The sequence below is a fragment of the Leopardus geoffroyi genome, chromosome C1, assembly GCF_018350155.1.
Source record: "Leopardus geoffroyi isolate Oge1 chromosome C1, O.geoffroyi_Oge1_pat1.0, whole genome shotgun sequence".
NCBI lineage: Eukaryota > Metazoa > Chordata > Mammalia > Carnivora > Felidae > Leopardus > Leopardus geoffroyi.
This window is the reverse complement of record NC_059328.1, coordinates 131,062,653-131,080,614: the sequence shown is the minus strand read 5'-3', so window position 1 is coordinate 131,080,614 and position 17,962 is coordinate 131,062,653. Positions and strand designations below refer to the sequence as shown.

General features: G+C 37.1%; 1 long non-coding RNA gene across 1 annotated transcript in view; it reads left to right on the top strand.

Annotated features, from left to right (window-relative positions):
* LOC123596746 overlaps positions 1–16,832 on the top strand; it is a 76,725-nt gene extending 59,893 nt beyond the window's left edge. Inside the window, exons 4-6 of the long non-coding RNA XR_006711846.1 lie at positions 4,106–4,149; positions 6,182–6,291; positions 16,703–16,832. This is a non-coding gene — a long non-coding RNA (uncharacterized LOC123596746). The remainder of the gene's footprint in view (positions 1–4,105; positions 4,150–6,181; positions 6,292–16,702) is intronic.
* Positions 16,833–17,962: the final 1,130 nt, after the last annotated feature.

Below are 17,962 nucleotides of genomic sequence, written 5' to 3'. Positions count from 1 at the left end.
CATGTAACATTCAGCATCATCAACTACTTGTATTGCAAGACGTCGCTTGTTTATCAAGTTAAAATTTATTAGAAATGTTTGCTCATCTTGGGAACACTTGCATAACAAGTTACTTGCAATTCAAGGTTTTATTTTTCTCTTTTGAGTTTATTGTTATTCTCAGAGGTTCTCAACTTCCTTTGAAGGCTCTTCCTTCTCTTCTCTCACCCTGCAATATTAAATATTTTACCAGTTTCTTTTTTCTCTCTCAGTATTCTTGAGACATTCATCCACTCACATGTTTTGCTTATCACATATGTGTTAATGACAGAACATGTACACTAATCACTCTCAAAACTACATCTCCAGACTAGATCTCTTTTCTTTAAATTTAAAAAAAAAATTTAATTTATTTTTGAGACAGAGACAGAGCATGAGCAGGGGAGGGGGAGAGAGAGGGAGACCAGAATCTGAAGCAGGCTCCAGGCTCTGAGCTGTCAGCACAGAGCCTGACATGGGGCTCGAACTCACGGACTGTGAGATCATGAACTGAGCTGAAGTCAGATGCTTAACCGACTGAGCCACCCAGGCACCCCAGATCTCTTTTTGATATCTAAATCCTTAGTATTTTCCACATATCTTTACAGGAATATCCCACAGACATTTCAAAAAGGACTATGCACAAAACTCTACTCATGGTCTTTCCCCAAACCTCCATTTCTCCTCCATTTCTTATCTTGGTGTATTCCTCCTAACAGTCATTTTCAACTCTAAGGCTTCACATTCACTCATACCCGAGGCTTAAAATAGATTTCCTTAGGCACTTCTATATTTCAAATGTTATTCTTTTTTGAGACTCTAATTTACTTTTGTTTGGACCATTGCAATAATCACCTAACTGGTCTTCTTGCTCTTAATGGCTGAAGATACCACAGTGCTGCTAAGTTGATCTTTACTAAATAAAAACCATCTCATGTTATTCATCTATTTTAAATCCTTCAGTGATTTCCTGTTTTCTATTGGATAAATTTCAAACTGTTTCTACAATGCCTTGGCTTATTAATTTATTTTTAATGAAGCAGGCATTTTCTATGTTTAGGCACTGTCCTAGATTCTGGGGACATAGAAATGAACAAATCATGAATCTGACCGTTACTTACATCTCTACACTTCCTTTTCCTGCAGTTTTCGCTCCAGCCATGCTGAAATCTCTGCTATCTCTGAAAAGCAACATGATCTGCAAAATGTCTGTGGTCACATGCTTCTTCATGTGATATTTTTCTCATTCACAGATCCATCTACCTACTCAACCTCTAATTATATTCTAAGACTTGGATTAACTAATACCTTCTCCAGAAAATAAAAAAGGGCTGATAAGTTGCAAAAAAAAAAAAAAAAAGTGGTGGAAGAATCATGGAGCTCTCAGATTAGTAGAATGGATAACTCCATCTTCTATGTTTCTCTAGTATTATGAACTTTCCTCTATTGTGGCACCATGTTTCAGGACAAAACACCATTCCAAAGATATTTATAGAATTAAGTTTATGACATGAAATCATGCAGTTATAGTAGGAAAAAGCAGAATCATGGCATGTCTTGATTCCCAAGAGAATCACTCATTTAGGTACCAGAAAAGCTCTCCTTAATGTGTACCAAAGCCAAGTACACAGTGTGCAGAGAGTACACTAACAGAACATCTCTGTGGCCCTTCCAGATTTGTATCAACAACTGAGCATATTCACATTAATAAAAGCCATGTGGTAAAGGCTAATATAAAAATGACTTAGCTTTGAGTGTGCATTCTTAATTGAATTATATAATTTTTTATTATTGTGCACTTTCACATCTCTAGTGTAATGTCATTTTGGTCTTCAGATGACTGATCACAGCTAGGCTTCTGTACTTGTGGTTGACCTTGTGAGGCTTCATTGCTTCCTCTGTACTCCACACACCTGCAACACTTTCTTCATCTTATTTGTTCACTTATGAATCTATCTTCTACTCTTAAGCTTTTCACTCTTTTTAGGCAAAGACAATATCTTGTTTGTTTATGTGATTATGGCACTTAGAAAAAGTCTTAAAAATACACAGAGCTTAATTATTTATGTTGAATAAATGACAAGTCATCTGTGAATATTTATTGAGCACTCATTATATGGCAGTCTCTGTATTAGGTTCTAGGGATACAACAGTAAAGAAAAACAAACTTCATGCCCTCATGGGTATTAACACTCCAGTTTTTAAAGAATAAAGTGGGAAGTTTGCAAATTTGCAAAACAGAACCTTTGCTACTGCTACTCTTTCAGTATCTTGTAAACTGCCCTAGATCACCCCTTGAAAAATTTATGTTTTTATTACTTTAATGTAGGATTGGTTTTGCTTATTTACATGCTACTCCATTTGTGATCTTCCTATGGTTATTGTCTCATTGAGAAGCCTTTTGGTTCGGGGCTCCTGAGTGGCTAAGTTGGTTAAGCATCTGACTTCAGCTCAGGTGATGATCTCATGGTTGGTGGGTTCGAGTGCTGCATTGGACTCTGTGCTGACAGCTCAGAGACTGGAGCCTGCTTCGGATTTGTGTCCCCCTCTTTCTGCCCCTCCCCTGCTTGCGTTCTGCCTCTCTCTCTCTCTCTCTCTCTTTCTCTCAAAAATAAATAAATATTAAGAAAAAAAAGAGAAGCCTCTTGGTTCTTCATAAACAGGGCCACTGTTTATTGCTGTGTACATTGTGCACTTCACATTCACAAAGACTGTGTTGTGATTGGCACTCTTGAAGTTGTACAAATCAACATTTAAGCTTACTAACTTAGCAGACTATCAGAATCACCAGGAGAACTTCAAGTTACAGATCTCTTGACCCCATCTCTTAAAAATCTGATTTGGTATATCTGGAATATAACGTGATATGTGATGTATTTTAAAGCCATGCCCCCTTCCCTCTATCCTTTCAATCCCTCCATCCCCATCTCATGATTTTGATGACCCACTGTGTCTGGAAACCTCTACTTTAAGCGGCTGATGGTCAGCTTTATGGGGACTCCCTAGAAGATCACTGTAACAATTCTGGCTATATTGTGTAATGCTCACTCTATTTCAAGCCTAAAATGCCTCTAGTATGAATTTAAATTAGCTTTGATCTCCATACATCTACCCAAGATAGACTACTCAAAAACAACTTTAACACATTTTTATGCCCCAGTCTCCATATTTAGTCATGAAGCCATTGATTTGGCCACCATCATGAATTTCAAATTCTCCTTTTATCTCATTTCTCATAGCCCCTGCCCTAGTTAATTCTGATTTGTGCCTTTCCAAAACTCTTCCAATTATTTCTTAACAGTTCTCTCTGCTCTACTCCCAGGACATCTCTAATCCAGTTCCTACATTTCCTCATGAGTGATTTATCTAAAAAATAAACCTCATCGCCACCCCCAAGCTTAAAAATATTAATTGGTTCCCCATTGTCTATAGCATTAAGTCTAAACTCTCTGACATGAAATCTAAGGTCAGTCTCAATCTAGTTGAATCTCTTTTTCTATTATGTCTCTAAATATTATATTTACCCTCTATTTGGTCTAGTGCAAGCTATTAGCTGTTCCCTAAATTCATTATGCATTCTCCTCATTCTTTGTTTATGTTATTTCCTCTGCCTGAATGCCACCTTCTGTTTTACATTTTCCCCTCATCCATCAAGGGACAATTAAAATGTTACTTCCACTTCTTGGCTCCACTGTGCCTTTTCTTGTATTTTTTTTTTTTTTTTTTTGTAGATTCATATAGAACTTGATGGCATGGGCACATGCTCATAATTTAAGTGTTAAAATAAAAAAAAATATCCAAAGCTATAATTACTATACTAATCTAATTTTATAATAATTTTACACATACCCACAAATATAGATACCCAGTGTGGTGGACTGTGCTGTAACAATTTGGCTTAACTGGGAACTATGTGGTTCTAGTTTAGTATTTGACAAAGAGGAATTTAAGCAAATTTGGAAAGCAGAAATGAAGTAGCAGTCATTCTCCTCTGAAATTCTTTTTTGAGGTCATATGCAGTGATGGGCAGGCACAGATTGCTTGGCCATTTCCAGTTTGTCCTCATTCTCCTCTGCTTTTCTTCTAGGTCTTCTGATAACAGACATTTGTTTGTGAACCTACTATAAACAGGTAATGAATTTATTACCTCCCATTATGGAACTTTAACTCCATAATGTTCTCCCTGTCTTATTTCACTCATATTGACTATGTTCCAAAAGTGACCTTGACTAACACATACAAGAAGAGAGAGAGGGAGGAAGATGGGAAGGGGATGCGGAAGCAGCTCTGAAGAGTATATATACACAAGAATACTAAATGTGTATCTCTCAAAAAAGGCAACAGACACATTAATTCAAAAGTGACTTTGTGACCCAGGTTGATCTAGTCTTATAATTCGCAAGACTTCTGTTTCCCATTAGGCAGTCTATACGTGACTCTTTGTTTTTGATTACCAAAAGGAGAGTACTTCCACCAGAGGACCACCAATGATTCCTCTTAATGGGAAGTTCAGTCTGCTTTCTGGCCAGTTTGGGATCTTCCAGAGACAGCATGAATAGTCAGAAAGGAGATCACCGCGGGTGGAGGTGATTGACTATGATCAAAAAATTGTATAGTGAGACAGAGAAGAGAAATAAGATGTGAGCCAAAGTGATCTTCAGTGTACCTTATTGTGCCACACTCACCTACAGAGTCAAGACTGTTCAATGTCTGCAACCCTCATCAATTAAAGTTTGAGTCACTCACCAAGAAGAGCCCCCAACCCACTGAGATGCTAACTGAAGAGAAGGGAACAGATGCATGGAAAAGGATGTGGTGAAGTCAAGACATGGACAGACCCTCAAGATCAGTTGTGGAAATAATGAGTTCAGCCACTACCCACTTTCATTTTATTTTCAATGCACTTTTCCTCTTGTTTCCCATGGTCTTATATCAGGTGTATTGATGATTATTTCTACAATGTAGCCAGAAAATAGGTTACAAAATTTGAGATAGTATCATGAAATCTAAAGAGAAATCGACATCTAGTCCAGAGCTAGTCCAGAGACAGTCCAGAGAGTCTGAGCACTGAGATGTACAAATGATCTGATTAGATATTGGGTTTTGTCTCTTTGGAGATACAAAATATTAAACATTTAGAGGCTCGCATCAAAGTAAGACTGTTTCTCCAAATTAAATGTTTATAATTCTAATAGGAAAAAAGCATTTAATGGAATATAAAATAAATGTTTCAACTTTTCTTTTTAAAAAAAATCTTGTTACAGAATTACAGTTCCATTTAGGTTTCTTTTAATGTAATCTTTAAAGAATATTTTCATAGCGTTCTAGTATTTGTGACTATTGACAATACCACCATTCTCAATTCTCTCTCAATACTTACCACATAAGCATTGTCTTGGTATTTTTAATTATTTTTCTAGTCTACTGGCAACTTAAAACCCTCTCCCCTCATTGGCAGCAGATACTGGGTCAAAGTTCTTCAGGTAGAAAAACTGCTTTCATTTGTGTCACTCCCCAGTGCTGAAGACTCTAAGACGTCTCCTACTCTTGCTGCAGAGATGGTTGGAGTTGTTTTAGTGGCTTCAGTCTTAGGGTAGATGACACATCCTTCAGCAGAGACACCAAGCCCTGGGTTCTGTGAGGGAAGGAAATAAGACATACAAACTAAGATTAAGTCTTGTGAAGACTGCTTTGCTGAACAAAGAATTATTTTATTTTTAAAGTTTATTTATTTTGAGAGAAAGAGAAAGCGAGAACACACAAGCATGGGGAGGGGCAGGGAGAGAGAGAGAGAGAGAACTCCAAGCAGGCTCCGCACCATTAGTCTGCCCCAATAAGGGGCCCAAACTCATGAAACTTGAGATCATGACCTGAGCTGAAATCAAGTCAGATGCTTAACTGACTGAGCCAGTCAGGTGTCCCAAAGAATTGTTTTGAAAGAAGTAGCAGTTGAAAACCCTTTAGGGCAGTATCTTATCTGACATAAAGAGAGGGAGACAATGTGGCCCACCCAGAAATGGAAGACCGCAATCTCAAAACTAAATCTGACCATGTCTTTTATTTCTTCAAAATCAAACATTATTAATATGTACCAAACCATAAGTACGTGTGCTTCAGGAAGATGAGATACTCCCTGTGCTTATGTAACATCTGCACTTCACAGTCTCAGCAGCAAGCACTGCTCTGACTTTGAAGTCTGGAACTTGGAAAATGTGCAGTCATTTGATACTACCACCTTCTTTTCTGAATCTGCCAAGCAGTTTCTTCCTAAAGGTAGGTGCATCATATATACATTGAAACAGTTTTTTAAAAGTGAAGTTAGGACAAGAGTCAATTAGAGGTTTCTGCTTTTGATTTTTATTTCAAATGCTTATTCCTATTTCTGACCCTTGTTCTTTACTTTTTACTTAGCTTTAGGGAAAAGTGAGCGTGGGAGTTAAAATTGAAATTGCACTAGTAAAGTCACTCGGACCTTAGAGCTTGAAAGGGATATTGGCATTTAGTGACATTGACTTTGGACTTACCTGTCTCTGTTCCCTTTTATTCATTTTTGGAAGTGCTCAATCTTTTTTGAGGCTTTTCCTTGAAAAACTCTCTCCTGCTTCCCCTATTCACTTATCCCATCCCCAAGTATAAACACAAAACTCCATCATATTAGACCTATCCTTGACCATGAAAATGACTTTTGAAACATTTTCACGATTCCTGAGTATTAGCAGAGGTTTACTTGAGCCCTGAAAAGTGGCATTGGCTGTGACTGCTCTCAAGTATAGATCTGATTATTTTCACTCATTAAAAAAAAATTCTTCTAGGCAAGGGCAGATTCTCTTTCAAATCCTACCTGCTGTGCAAGCATGACAAAAGATTGAACGGATGGGAATGCACTGAAGCAGTCCAAATTCATCCTTTGACCTCTGAGCTCAACTGGCTGTCATGCACAAATTTGATTTTTGCTAGAAAGATCCATTTTTCCATCCCTCAAAGGAAAAAACTAATGAGACTGAATGAGTTGAGGAATTATTTCTTGAACGATTTTTCACAAGTGATGTATAGCAAATCTAGAAGTTTTCTTTTCAATACATATTTTTGTTGGGCAATTTGGGGACTGAGGACAAACCATAGAACTTTTCCTGCTTTAGAAAATAAAATACATGTTATAGAACCCAACCACATGGGCAGCATGGTACAGTGGAAAGTGTCTTAAACTCTTGAGTTTGAAGACATAGCCTAAAATCCTAGAATGCTGACTGTATCAGCATTTTTCTTTTTCTTTTTCTCAGCTTGTTTCATGTCATCTTTTTCTCAGCTTGTTTCCTCTTTTTACCCTAAGAAGGTATAAGCATCCATCCTGCCCAATCTTTCTCCACACAGGAATTTTCCTGAAAAGGGAAGTGATTTATTCAGCCACAAAGCGTTAAGCACAAATGAGTGAGGCTCTTACTTTATTCTAATGAATTTTAATTGAGTTAAACATTACAGCATGCACATATGAAATTTGTACAAGTTGTCATACAATATTTGCTTAAATTCCATAACGAGGAAATTTATTTGCAAGGTAAAATTGTAAAAAAGTGACAAGTCTGAGCTCAATAAATGGGGGAAGACTTCATGAAAGAACAGGACTTAGTCTGTGTTTTAATTCTTGGTAGAATTTTCTGAGGTGAGAGTAGAGGCCATTGTGAGATGATGAAAACTATACTGACATTGAGGTAAACACTGGTTTGAAAACAACTCTTCCATTTGCTAGCTATACAGAAAAGTCATTTAAAACTATTTGATATTCAATGTTCTCATTTATCAAAAGAAGAAAAGATAACTACCTCACAAAATAATTGAGAGTATTTAACAAGACGATGCATACAGAAGAGGCTAGTGCTGTGCCTGGCACATATCAGGTACTCAATGCTTTGTTCAATTCAGGAGGAGGCAAACATAGAAGGAAAGACATGACAGTGGTAACAAGCATATCATACTTAGAGAAGAGTACAGAAGCTAGACTGGCTCAAGAAGAAGAATCATCACTTGAGACAGTGAGCTATAGTGAGAAGACATTTTCTTTTGCATCATAGAGACCCAATATGACCTGCCTAAACTGATGCTCATGTCTTTGTGGAGTTGCCAATGGAATCTAAGTTTCTCAATTTTTCTACCTAATTTTGAATCCTTAGTTTCTTATCTGTTGAATTCACTTGAGCTGTTTGTGGTGATGCCAGCATAATGCCAGACCAACAGATCAATCCAGCCAAAAAATTGATAAAGACAGAGAAGAAAAAATACAAGTGGCGATTGATTATGGGTTGTTGAATGAATAGACAGGTGAATTCAGTAAGAGTGTTTGATATGTTAAAGGCATACATTGGTTCAGTATACATTTATTTTTATTTTGAGATCACGTATTAATTAGCTTTGCTAAACCATGCTGCGGTGACAAATGGTCCCCAAATCTCTAGACTTACAATAGTATTTATTTCCCACTCGTATCTATCCATTGCAGTTTGATTTCAGTTCACTTTATTTGTGTTCTAAATCTGGGGCCCAAGTTGTGGAAGCAGTCTGGTGGCAGAAAGGCAAAGAGTTAAGGCCATTCAATACAATTGCCCTTCATGTTCTACTAACAGGGGTGTTTTGGGCACTTCTGCCTACATTGCACAGGCCAAAGAAAGTCATGTGGAGCAGGGACATACACTCCTGCCACAAGGGGACACTTCAAGTCAATGGAGCGTGAAGTATGATCCTCCTACAAAGAAGAAAATGAACAATCAGGACCAAAAATGCAATCTAGACTGACCACAGATTTCTGAATTAAGGTTCTTTAAGAATTAACCTACAATTATTTTGCCCCCATTCTGAAGTGGAAAATAGCCAAAAGCCAACATGCTATTTGCACTTTGCTCAGGCCACCTTTATTTCACAGATGTACAAAACTGCAATTACCTTTCTTACCTGGTTGCCCTTCTATGGGGCACATCAGAGGCTAATGTCCATTCCTAGTCCATCTTTCAGCCAGACCAGGGGGCAGGCATGTGCTCATTCCCTGAGATTGCGTCTTGGATATGCATATTATTGTTCAGAAAGTTGAGTGGGCTTCACAGAATCCAGATTTATTGGTAAATTCTAGATGCTTCACTTAATATATTTTAGAATGCATTGTGGCATGCATTGTAGTGGCCATGTATTTAAAGAATTGACTCAAGTAAGATGCAAAGAGTGTAATGGGTAAATCAGTAAGTGTCCAGGGGCTTTGGAAAGTGTGACTCTCATTATTTCCTGAGCAATGAGTGAGCTAGGTTTGTTTTTATTTTCACATATCCTTTTGAGCAGTCTCCATCTGTAGCTAATGTTATAAAGCCAGTGTCTGAGACATCTTTGTTTTTATTGAGGCAATATATCTGAGTCCTCTCTTTATCTTAAGTAATCCAGTACCCCTGAAAGATGATGCTGGGACTCTGAAAGAAAAAAAAAAATCTGATAAGATAACAGCTTACAATGACATTTATATAATTGCCCCAGTCAGAACTCATTTCTGGCTGCCTATGTGAAAGCTTACTTCACTGTTGTAGCTAGGAAACAGGGGAAGCAAATAGCTGCTTCTCTTTGGCTCCCACTTTCTGAACTACTTATGCATAAAGGAAAGCTTTTCATCCAGGAATCCTGTACTTAAAATCATACATAGATTTGCCTCCTAAAATCCCAATTTTCTTTGAAACATAATTAGAAGGACCTGTCATTGAGACCAAATTGTCTTTATTTATACCCAACAAGTTTCTCTATAACCAGTAAAACCCCTCATATATTTCTCCTTCCAATTTGTGTATTATAGAGGTCCTCAAACATTTTGACTGAATTTTTAATTTCAAGTCAGTTGGGTTCACACTAGAATGGTAGATGACATGTCCCTCATTAGAGCTAGCAGGAATTTTCTGCAATTTGCAGGACTTATCTAGAAGCGGTTGCCATGAATCCCCATCTGAAGATTTGAGGCAGCTTTTCCTTGTTCCATTCTCCAATCCACACTCTCTATGTTCTTATTCCAGGGACCTCAAGACTGTATAGAAATTGAGAGTCTGCCTCAATGCTCTATCTTTGAACTAGAAAGACCCATCGATACATTATGTGAGAGATGACCAGTAAGGAGGAAAAAGATCTGCCCAAAACTGTCTCTAATATTCTACCTAGTTCAGTCTGATTTTGTTCACAGTAAAGTTTAATTTTATTTCAAAGTTTTGTTTGTCTTCTTATCCCCTGAATATTGTTTGTTTCCATGACTCCTGCTGGAATTGAGGTCTATTTACCTCTGGTTTTCACTTCCTAGAAGGCTTGGGGAAGCCATATTTATTCTAGACTCTCAGAAACACACCCTAGCACCAATCCACATGGTATTTGACTAGTAGCCTAGTTAGGTCAACTGAAAGCAAGACTAGACAATATCATTCCTTAAAAAGTTGAGGTCTTGAAGAAAAAAAACCTCACTTGCTTTCATTCATTTGGTCTTCACTGTGTCGCATTAAGGTCAGCCAAGCAGTGAATTACTCAGGATAATCTTGCAACCTCTGTGTGACTTGGACAAAGTTAGCTTTAAGGAGTTTTCACTGTACTTTGGAAAAATATAATATTTGGGGGAGGGTCTTCTAACATGGTCAGACAAAGGACACATACTGGTAACTTAGTTCCCCCATGAAATATTTTTCACTGTGATGAATGAGATCCCAGAGAACAAAGACTGTCTTACTCATTTATAGTCACAAACTATAAAACACTTTCTGGACTACAGTGAGTACTTAATAAATGCCTGTGATATGAATAATGGATAAATGAATAAATTCAAAAAGAATACATTATTATACATTACTATAATACCATCAATATTTATCATTTATTATTATTATTTTTTTAAACTGAGTTGAATCCTCAGCAGCTTTTTTTTTTAAGTTTATTTATTTTTGAGACAGAGAGAGACAGAGCATGAACGGGGGAGGGGCAGAGAGAGAGGGAGACACAGAATTGGAAGCAGGCTCCAGGCTCTGAGCCATCAGCTCAGAGCCCGATGCGGGGCTCGAACTCACGGACTGCAAGATCGTGACGTGAGCTGAAGTCGGACGCTTAACCGACTGAGCCACCCAGGCGCCCCTATCATTTATTATTTACTAAGCTAACAAACTGTGAAAATGGGGCAAGAAGCCTGAAATCCATTATTCTTCATGGAATTGAATATTTTCAACCACCTTACAAGATGAGAACTATTTTATCTTCATTGTGTCATCAATAAAAATAGAGATTTTTTATTTGCTTGTGTGAATCTTATTACAGGGCCTCACATACTGTTATTATTCTGTGAAGTAAATATTTCTGAATGGAAAACAAAGGGAAGCAAGGAAGGAAGGATGACAGAAGTAGAAGGTAGCAGAGCCAGTGTACCAACCAGATCTGTTTTCAAAGCTTTTTCTCTTGTTTTTTTTTTTTTTTTCAAAGATGTACATTGACTCAATATATAATTTTAGGTATATATTATTTTCAAAGATTCTGGAAACTGGGATTGTAATGGTATAGAAAATGGAACCTCTACCCTGAAGGAATTTCCAATCTACTAGGAAAAACGATCAATCAACAAGAGGAATAGAATAAATTCAAAATATATTCTTGTATTTTGGAATAAAAGGAAAAGCAGACATGAGATCAAAAATCAAGGCCTTTTGCATGTCTAAGTGTATATAAGTCAACCCTCAGGAAAGCTGTAAAGTCAGAAATCAGCGATAGCTGTCTTAGTGTCCAGCAACTTCTCTTCCTGCTTTTTCTCCCCTTAGAGGCAGGTTCATCATCCACTTCTCTCTGCCTTTTTCCAAATTCCCCTCTTAAAAAGGGATATATTATTAGTATTGACACACAATGTGAATTTAAGTCATTATGCTCCTTCTTCATAGTGTGTAAATATTTAAACCCCATCCCCATCTGTGGACTTTAAGTCATCTGCAAGAAGGTGGATGGGATTTCTATGCGGTGAGCACCTTTCTACTCCACTGAAAGATATCATAGTGCCCAAAGAGTCATAGTCTCTGCCAATATGTAAACCTAAAATTAGTTGAGACAATACTATTAAAAAACAGAGGATCATGGCCCTACAGTTCTGATTTTTTGTTTAGCTGATATTTATTCCTCAAATCCTGATTTTAGTGTGGCAAAACTCAATTACTTTGGAAAATACCACATAGGAAACACCCATAGGCATCCCCTGAAAGTAACTACTATTTAGGTATGCACTTCCTTCAAATTTTATAGGTGTCTATAAGAGGATATGATAAAATTGCGGTTATGATATAGACATGAATATTTTTACCATTTTATGGCTATCAATATTTGATAATGTGAGTATATATTAATTTATTTAACTGTTCTTCAATTGATGTTCTCCTAAATCATTTTCATAATTATTCTCATAAATAGCACTGAAATGAACATCCTTATTTATGAAACTGTGTACATGTGACTGATTATTTCTTTGCCATACATACCTACAAGCAATTCTCTCTATACGTTATGCAACACTTTGGATAAACCTAAAATTATTTCAAAATAAAAAGTTAAAAAAGTTATGTCAAATTACATGTATATATATATATATATATATATATATTCACACACACACATAATTACTTGGGTGTTTTCTTATACTTTTCTGATTATTTCTTTCAATAAATGTAGTTAGTGTCCTACAAGAACACTCCTAAAATAAGTAAATGAGTAATGTTGCATTTGGCTCATAGGAAATATTCAGAAATATTTCACGAATAATTAATGAATGGATATAGAAAGAAAAGATTTTGTTCACAATGACTGGTCAGAAATTCGTACCATCTTATATTTTTTCTTTTTCTCTGTCACCTTCCACATCTACCTTATTGATGCATGACTCTTTTTTTTTCACATAATTTACAGATAAAGTCAATAATCTGAGAAATGTGTTCTTTCTGCTTGTAACCACAGCTCCCTGAATAGTTCCACTAATGGAAAATTAGTGACAAAAAATTACTGCTTTGGAAATAATACATCAAAGCTATATGACTCCTCTGTTGGGACAAAATACTATGTCATATGTTGGATTTTCTCTGTTCTGCCTAGAGTTCCTATCTGAGAATTTCTTATGTTCATTTCATATTAAAGAAGATTTAAAATAGAACCCCTGGCCTATTCTATAAGAAAAAAGTGTGCATTATCACCACTTTTATGATACTTCCCAAACTTCTGTGGGACTCCAACGTGTGAGTAGCTTGCAAAACACTGAGAATACTTTCTGACAGTGTCAGATGAAGAAAAGAAACACTAAGCAATGTCTCTGGAAGCCAAAGGCCAAGCCCCATGGTTTCAAAATCTGTCTCTCTGGCTCTTGAAGCCCTTGAACTCTGAGAAATATTTCATTTTTGCTCCTTGTTCCTCTCTGAATGTAAGCTATTGAACCCGCAGTCATTGTACAACTACTTTCCTTCTTTCCTTTGCCTGTTGTTATTAAAAGACCAGTTACTTTTCATTGGAAGGAGTTTCAGTGAAATGTGACTGTTTACCATGGAAAAGAATAAGCCATATACACATTCCTCTTCCTCTTTGTGCCTTTTTAATAAAGATGAGAGTCAGAATTTCAGATGCTCTACAAGCCAGGTGTAAGTCGTTGACTTATTTAACTCTTCCTGTGAAGAAAATGTTCTTGTAGGATCAAGGCAACTTCCTTCATTTCTGATGACTATCAGGCAGCAGCAGAAATCCAAATAATAATCTAACAATTAAATGAATTATGGGGAGCCTGGGTGGCTCAGTCTGTTAAGTGTACGACTTCAGCTCAGGTCATGATCTCATAGTTTGTGGGTTCGAGCCCCGCATCGGGCTCTGTGGGGACAGCTCGGAGACTGGAGACTGCTTTGGATTCTGTGTCTCCCTCTCTCTCTGCCCCTCCCCTACTCGTACTCTCTCTCTCTCAAAACTGAATAAATATAACAAAAATGTTAACAGTTAAATTAATTAGAATGTAGATATGCCCAGAAACAGAGAAAGGGCCTTCACAGAGATACACTGTGATGCATTTGAATAGACTTTCTCCCTAGATTATTATGTTGTGTGTGTGTTTTTTTTATTGTTTGTTAAACATAAACACCTTTTTCTTTTCTCCTTCAAGAATCCAAGGAGCAAAATGTTACCCTCCTTTCAGTGAGGTAATAGTCCCAGAGTGACTCTGCATAAGAAACCTGACTGAAATACTTAAACTACTTTTTTTCCTGACATATCACCTCTTTCTTACATTTAAGGGCCTGAGTTCTAGTACAAGTTGAGCTGTAATTCACTAATATGAATATGAACCTTGATTTTCAATGTTGAAGCTACCATTATCAAACTTCAAGGTTTATTTATATTTTAATGTAGCTTAATTCGACGTGACGGTACCTTTAGTAGATTTTTTTTTCCTTTCCAGAGTTCATCCACTCTTCTTCTGATCACCAAATCCAGTTTTCCTCTGGAGAACTTCTCCTTCCCCTTACTTTACACTTACCATGTTCGGCTGAGGAAGTTCACTCTACACTGTGCTTCAGAGGCAGCCTTTTGAGCAGTATATCTTCCTATTTGCTCTGATTGTACAGTGAGAGGTACAAGATGCAATCAGAGTAAACAGGAAATAATGAGGCATTGCCTAGGAATTCTGGGCAATGTCCCATGACATTGTCTTTTCCATGGGACTTGAGACTAAGAATTTACAAAATCAATAGCAATCTACTGAGTTTCCAGGGTCTATTCATGAAACCAGAAAATGAACCCAGCTAAGCAAAAGAGAGACTCAACGGAGACAAAATAAATCCTGATGTAATCATTTGAGTTCTTATATCCCGTCATGCTTGAAGATAGAATACTTTGGAAAATCTCAGTTGTGTAAGCCAACAACTGCTTTTTTATTCTGAAGCCACGGTATCAGTTTGGATGTTTTTCAATGGGAGTAAAAAAACTATTGCTGCAAATAATTTAAATAATAGATACAACCTATTGACTCATTTACTTTAAAAGTATAAAGGTAGGAAGAGTTTTAGGTTTGTTCCATTTTGGTGGTCAGTGGTGTCAAAACCCACTTTCTGTTGATGTATCTTATCTCTTTTCCATAATAACAGGTTCATACAAACACTCTCTTCCTTAAAATAATAAGATGGACAGTGAAATTTGATTTATACGTTTTCTTGTCCAAGGCAAAAGTGATCTATATTTCTATTAAATCTGTCAGAAAAGCATTTTTTAAAAATAAAATTCCACATTTTTGTCCCATTGACCAAGTTTTGTGCAATACTTATTCTCAGACAACCCCTGTATCCAAAGGAATACCAATGCTGGTTGGCTTAGAAATAGATTTCCTAAAGCACTAACTGTGGTTTGTGGTTTTTAAAAAAATCTGATCTCATCCACCCAGTTGCTGGAGTGGATCAGTGTACCTTCCTTACATGGGTATACATAATGAGGTGGGAGGGAGGTGAAAGAAGTGTTGGAAAGACAACCACAATGCTCCTCACAACCAGGTGAATATGTCACTTACAGTTTCACTTACCTCTTCGAGAGCTGTAGATAAAATCTGGGGGGCAAACTGCTCTACAAGTGCTCCACACTTGCTCTATATCCTTATTCTCCTTGCTCTGACCAAAAGCTTCAGGCAACTCAGATAAACTTAAATGAGATAAAGGGGGATGATTGTATATAGAAAGAAGCTTTCTGGATAGTGGACTGGAAGCCAAATAGGATAGGAAATTTTTTGGAATCTGAAAGCTGAGGTCAATCCTGGGATCTATTCTCTACCCTGTCCCTTGGCCAGCCAGAGTCCGATAGATCTTGAAGCTTCATTAGGGTTTCAGGCAGTCTCGATCCTAGTAAGGTTTGAACATCCCTCTTTAGTAGGGAGGGATATTAGCTTCACCCTTAATCATCATCTACAATCCTGCTTCTGTGATGTGCAGTGTTCATCGGAGACCATATCGTACCAGTTAACCTTAATCCCTGAACAGAATAGGCTGGAACAAGAATACTTTATCCAGCTAATAAGTATTGGAACTAAGGGACCACGTTCTATGTCGTTAGAAACCAGATTTGTAAGTTACACCAAGTAGAGATGCTGAGGAGCTAAAGTCATGGTACAGCAGAAATTACAAACTTGGTGGAAGAAATTTATCTATCAAGAAAACACTAAAGAAGAGACCATAGAAAAGTAAGGAGAAGGGATCTTGTTATCTTGGAAGAAAAGGTAGAGAAAGGGGCTGTCCAAAGATTTTCTCCTTCCTACAAAATAGAATTGTACTGAGGTCTCTAAATTCTTAAAATACCTCTACCCTTACTCTTTACATGTTTGCTAAAGCTCTTCAGCTAAACTGGATGACATTTTCTTTTAATAATGAATAATCTTAATTTAGACAAACCTCCTCATGACAAATTCCAAAAGTAAATATATAGAAGATTGATGCTTCCTGGGGACAGCTCTCTGACAATCTTAAAGAAAAAAATAACACTGACAGAATTATAAAAGCCTTAGCTGGGAAGAAAATCAGAAAGCCATATAATTGATGGTCTGAAATGAAAACAAAAACTAGTAGTTACTTTGCTTATAACATTTCATATGACCTGATCTTATCCTTGTAACAATCATATGACATATATATTATTATCTGTTTTTTTACAGATGAAAAACTAGATTCAAGAAGCTTAAGAACTTGCACGGAGGAAAGTGGTGAAGTAAAAGTTTCCTCCATAACGTAGGGGGAGCCCGAGTCTGTACCTTTTCTCTTCCTCTTTCTGCCTTTCAGAATAAAGACCAGGAATCTTCCTAATTCTAAGTATCTTTGATTTTGCCATTTTATTATTCACACAAAAAGTATGAAGTATTCCAGGCAGAGGCAAAAGTAAGTGCAAAGGCATGTCTGTGTGTGATGGCCAAGCATTTGAGAAAACTATAAAATTCGATTTATAGAATAAATGGTACCAAAAAAGTGTAGTTGCCGATGAAGCCAGAGAGGTGGGGAGGAGGTTTAGTTCATGGGTTCCTTTTATGGGGTTCTAATCTTCTCAGATTTGTCTGTAGATGATATAAATCCGCTCAAAGGTTTTAGAAAGGAGAGTTCTGGAAATCACCATTAAAAGCATGTGTGTGTGTGTGTATGTGTGTGTGAGCTATAAACTCACATTAAACAACCATACATACATCTGGAGAGACAAACAAAACAGCGCCTTGGAAATTTGAGGTAAGACAAAAGAAGCTAAAATGATGCAATGCTATTTCTATGTACTGAACTTTATTTCCATACATACAGATTTGGGAGCAGAGGCTCATACACGTGTGGTAACACTGCAATCTTCACAAGTGACTCCAGGCCTTTTTTGGATAAATTTTTTGTATAATTCCAATAAATTTCCCAGCAAGTTTACAAAACAAAATTGCTTAGAGAACAAGCATCCACTTGATGAATACATGTGAAAATATCTTGCTCCCAAGACCCAGGTAACTTGGGTATTCAATTCCCATTTAACCTGCAAGCTGACTCCTTGGGCTCTGCCTCTCTAGACACTTGCCAGTATGTAGATGGATGGCATTGGTTTCAGATGGGGAAATCCAGTAATGCTGTCCTGAACTCTGCAAACAAGGGCAGACATTTGTAAGAGGTGTAGCCCTCCAGGAAAACATGCGCCTCTTTATCCTGTCTGGGGTGCTCTCCTTTTTTATTCTGTCCAGAGAGTTCTTTAAAGCAATTTTATATGTATCAGGGAATGTGGTAAATATACCCATGTCTAAATCTTCTGTGACTCTCCGCAACTGAAAAAGCAGAACGTTTCCTAGGTTTGGTTAGAGAGCAGATTGTCATTTGGCTAGAAGGTGTCAGCTGTCTGCGGGAGAGCTATTGATATGCTTTCAGGACAATTGGTCAGAGCGGTATGTAGGCTCTTT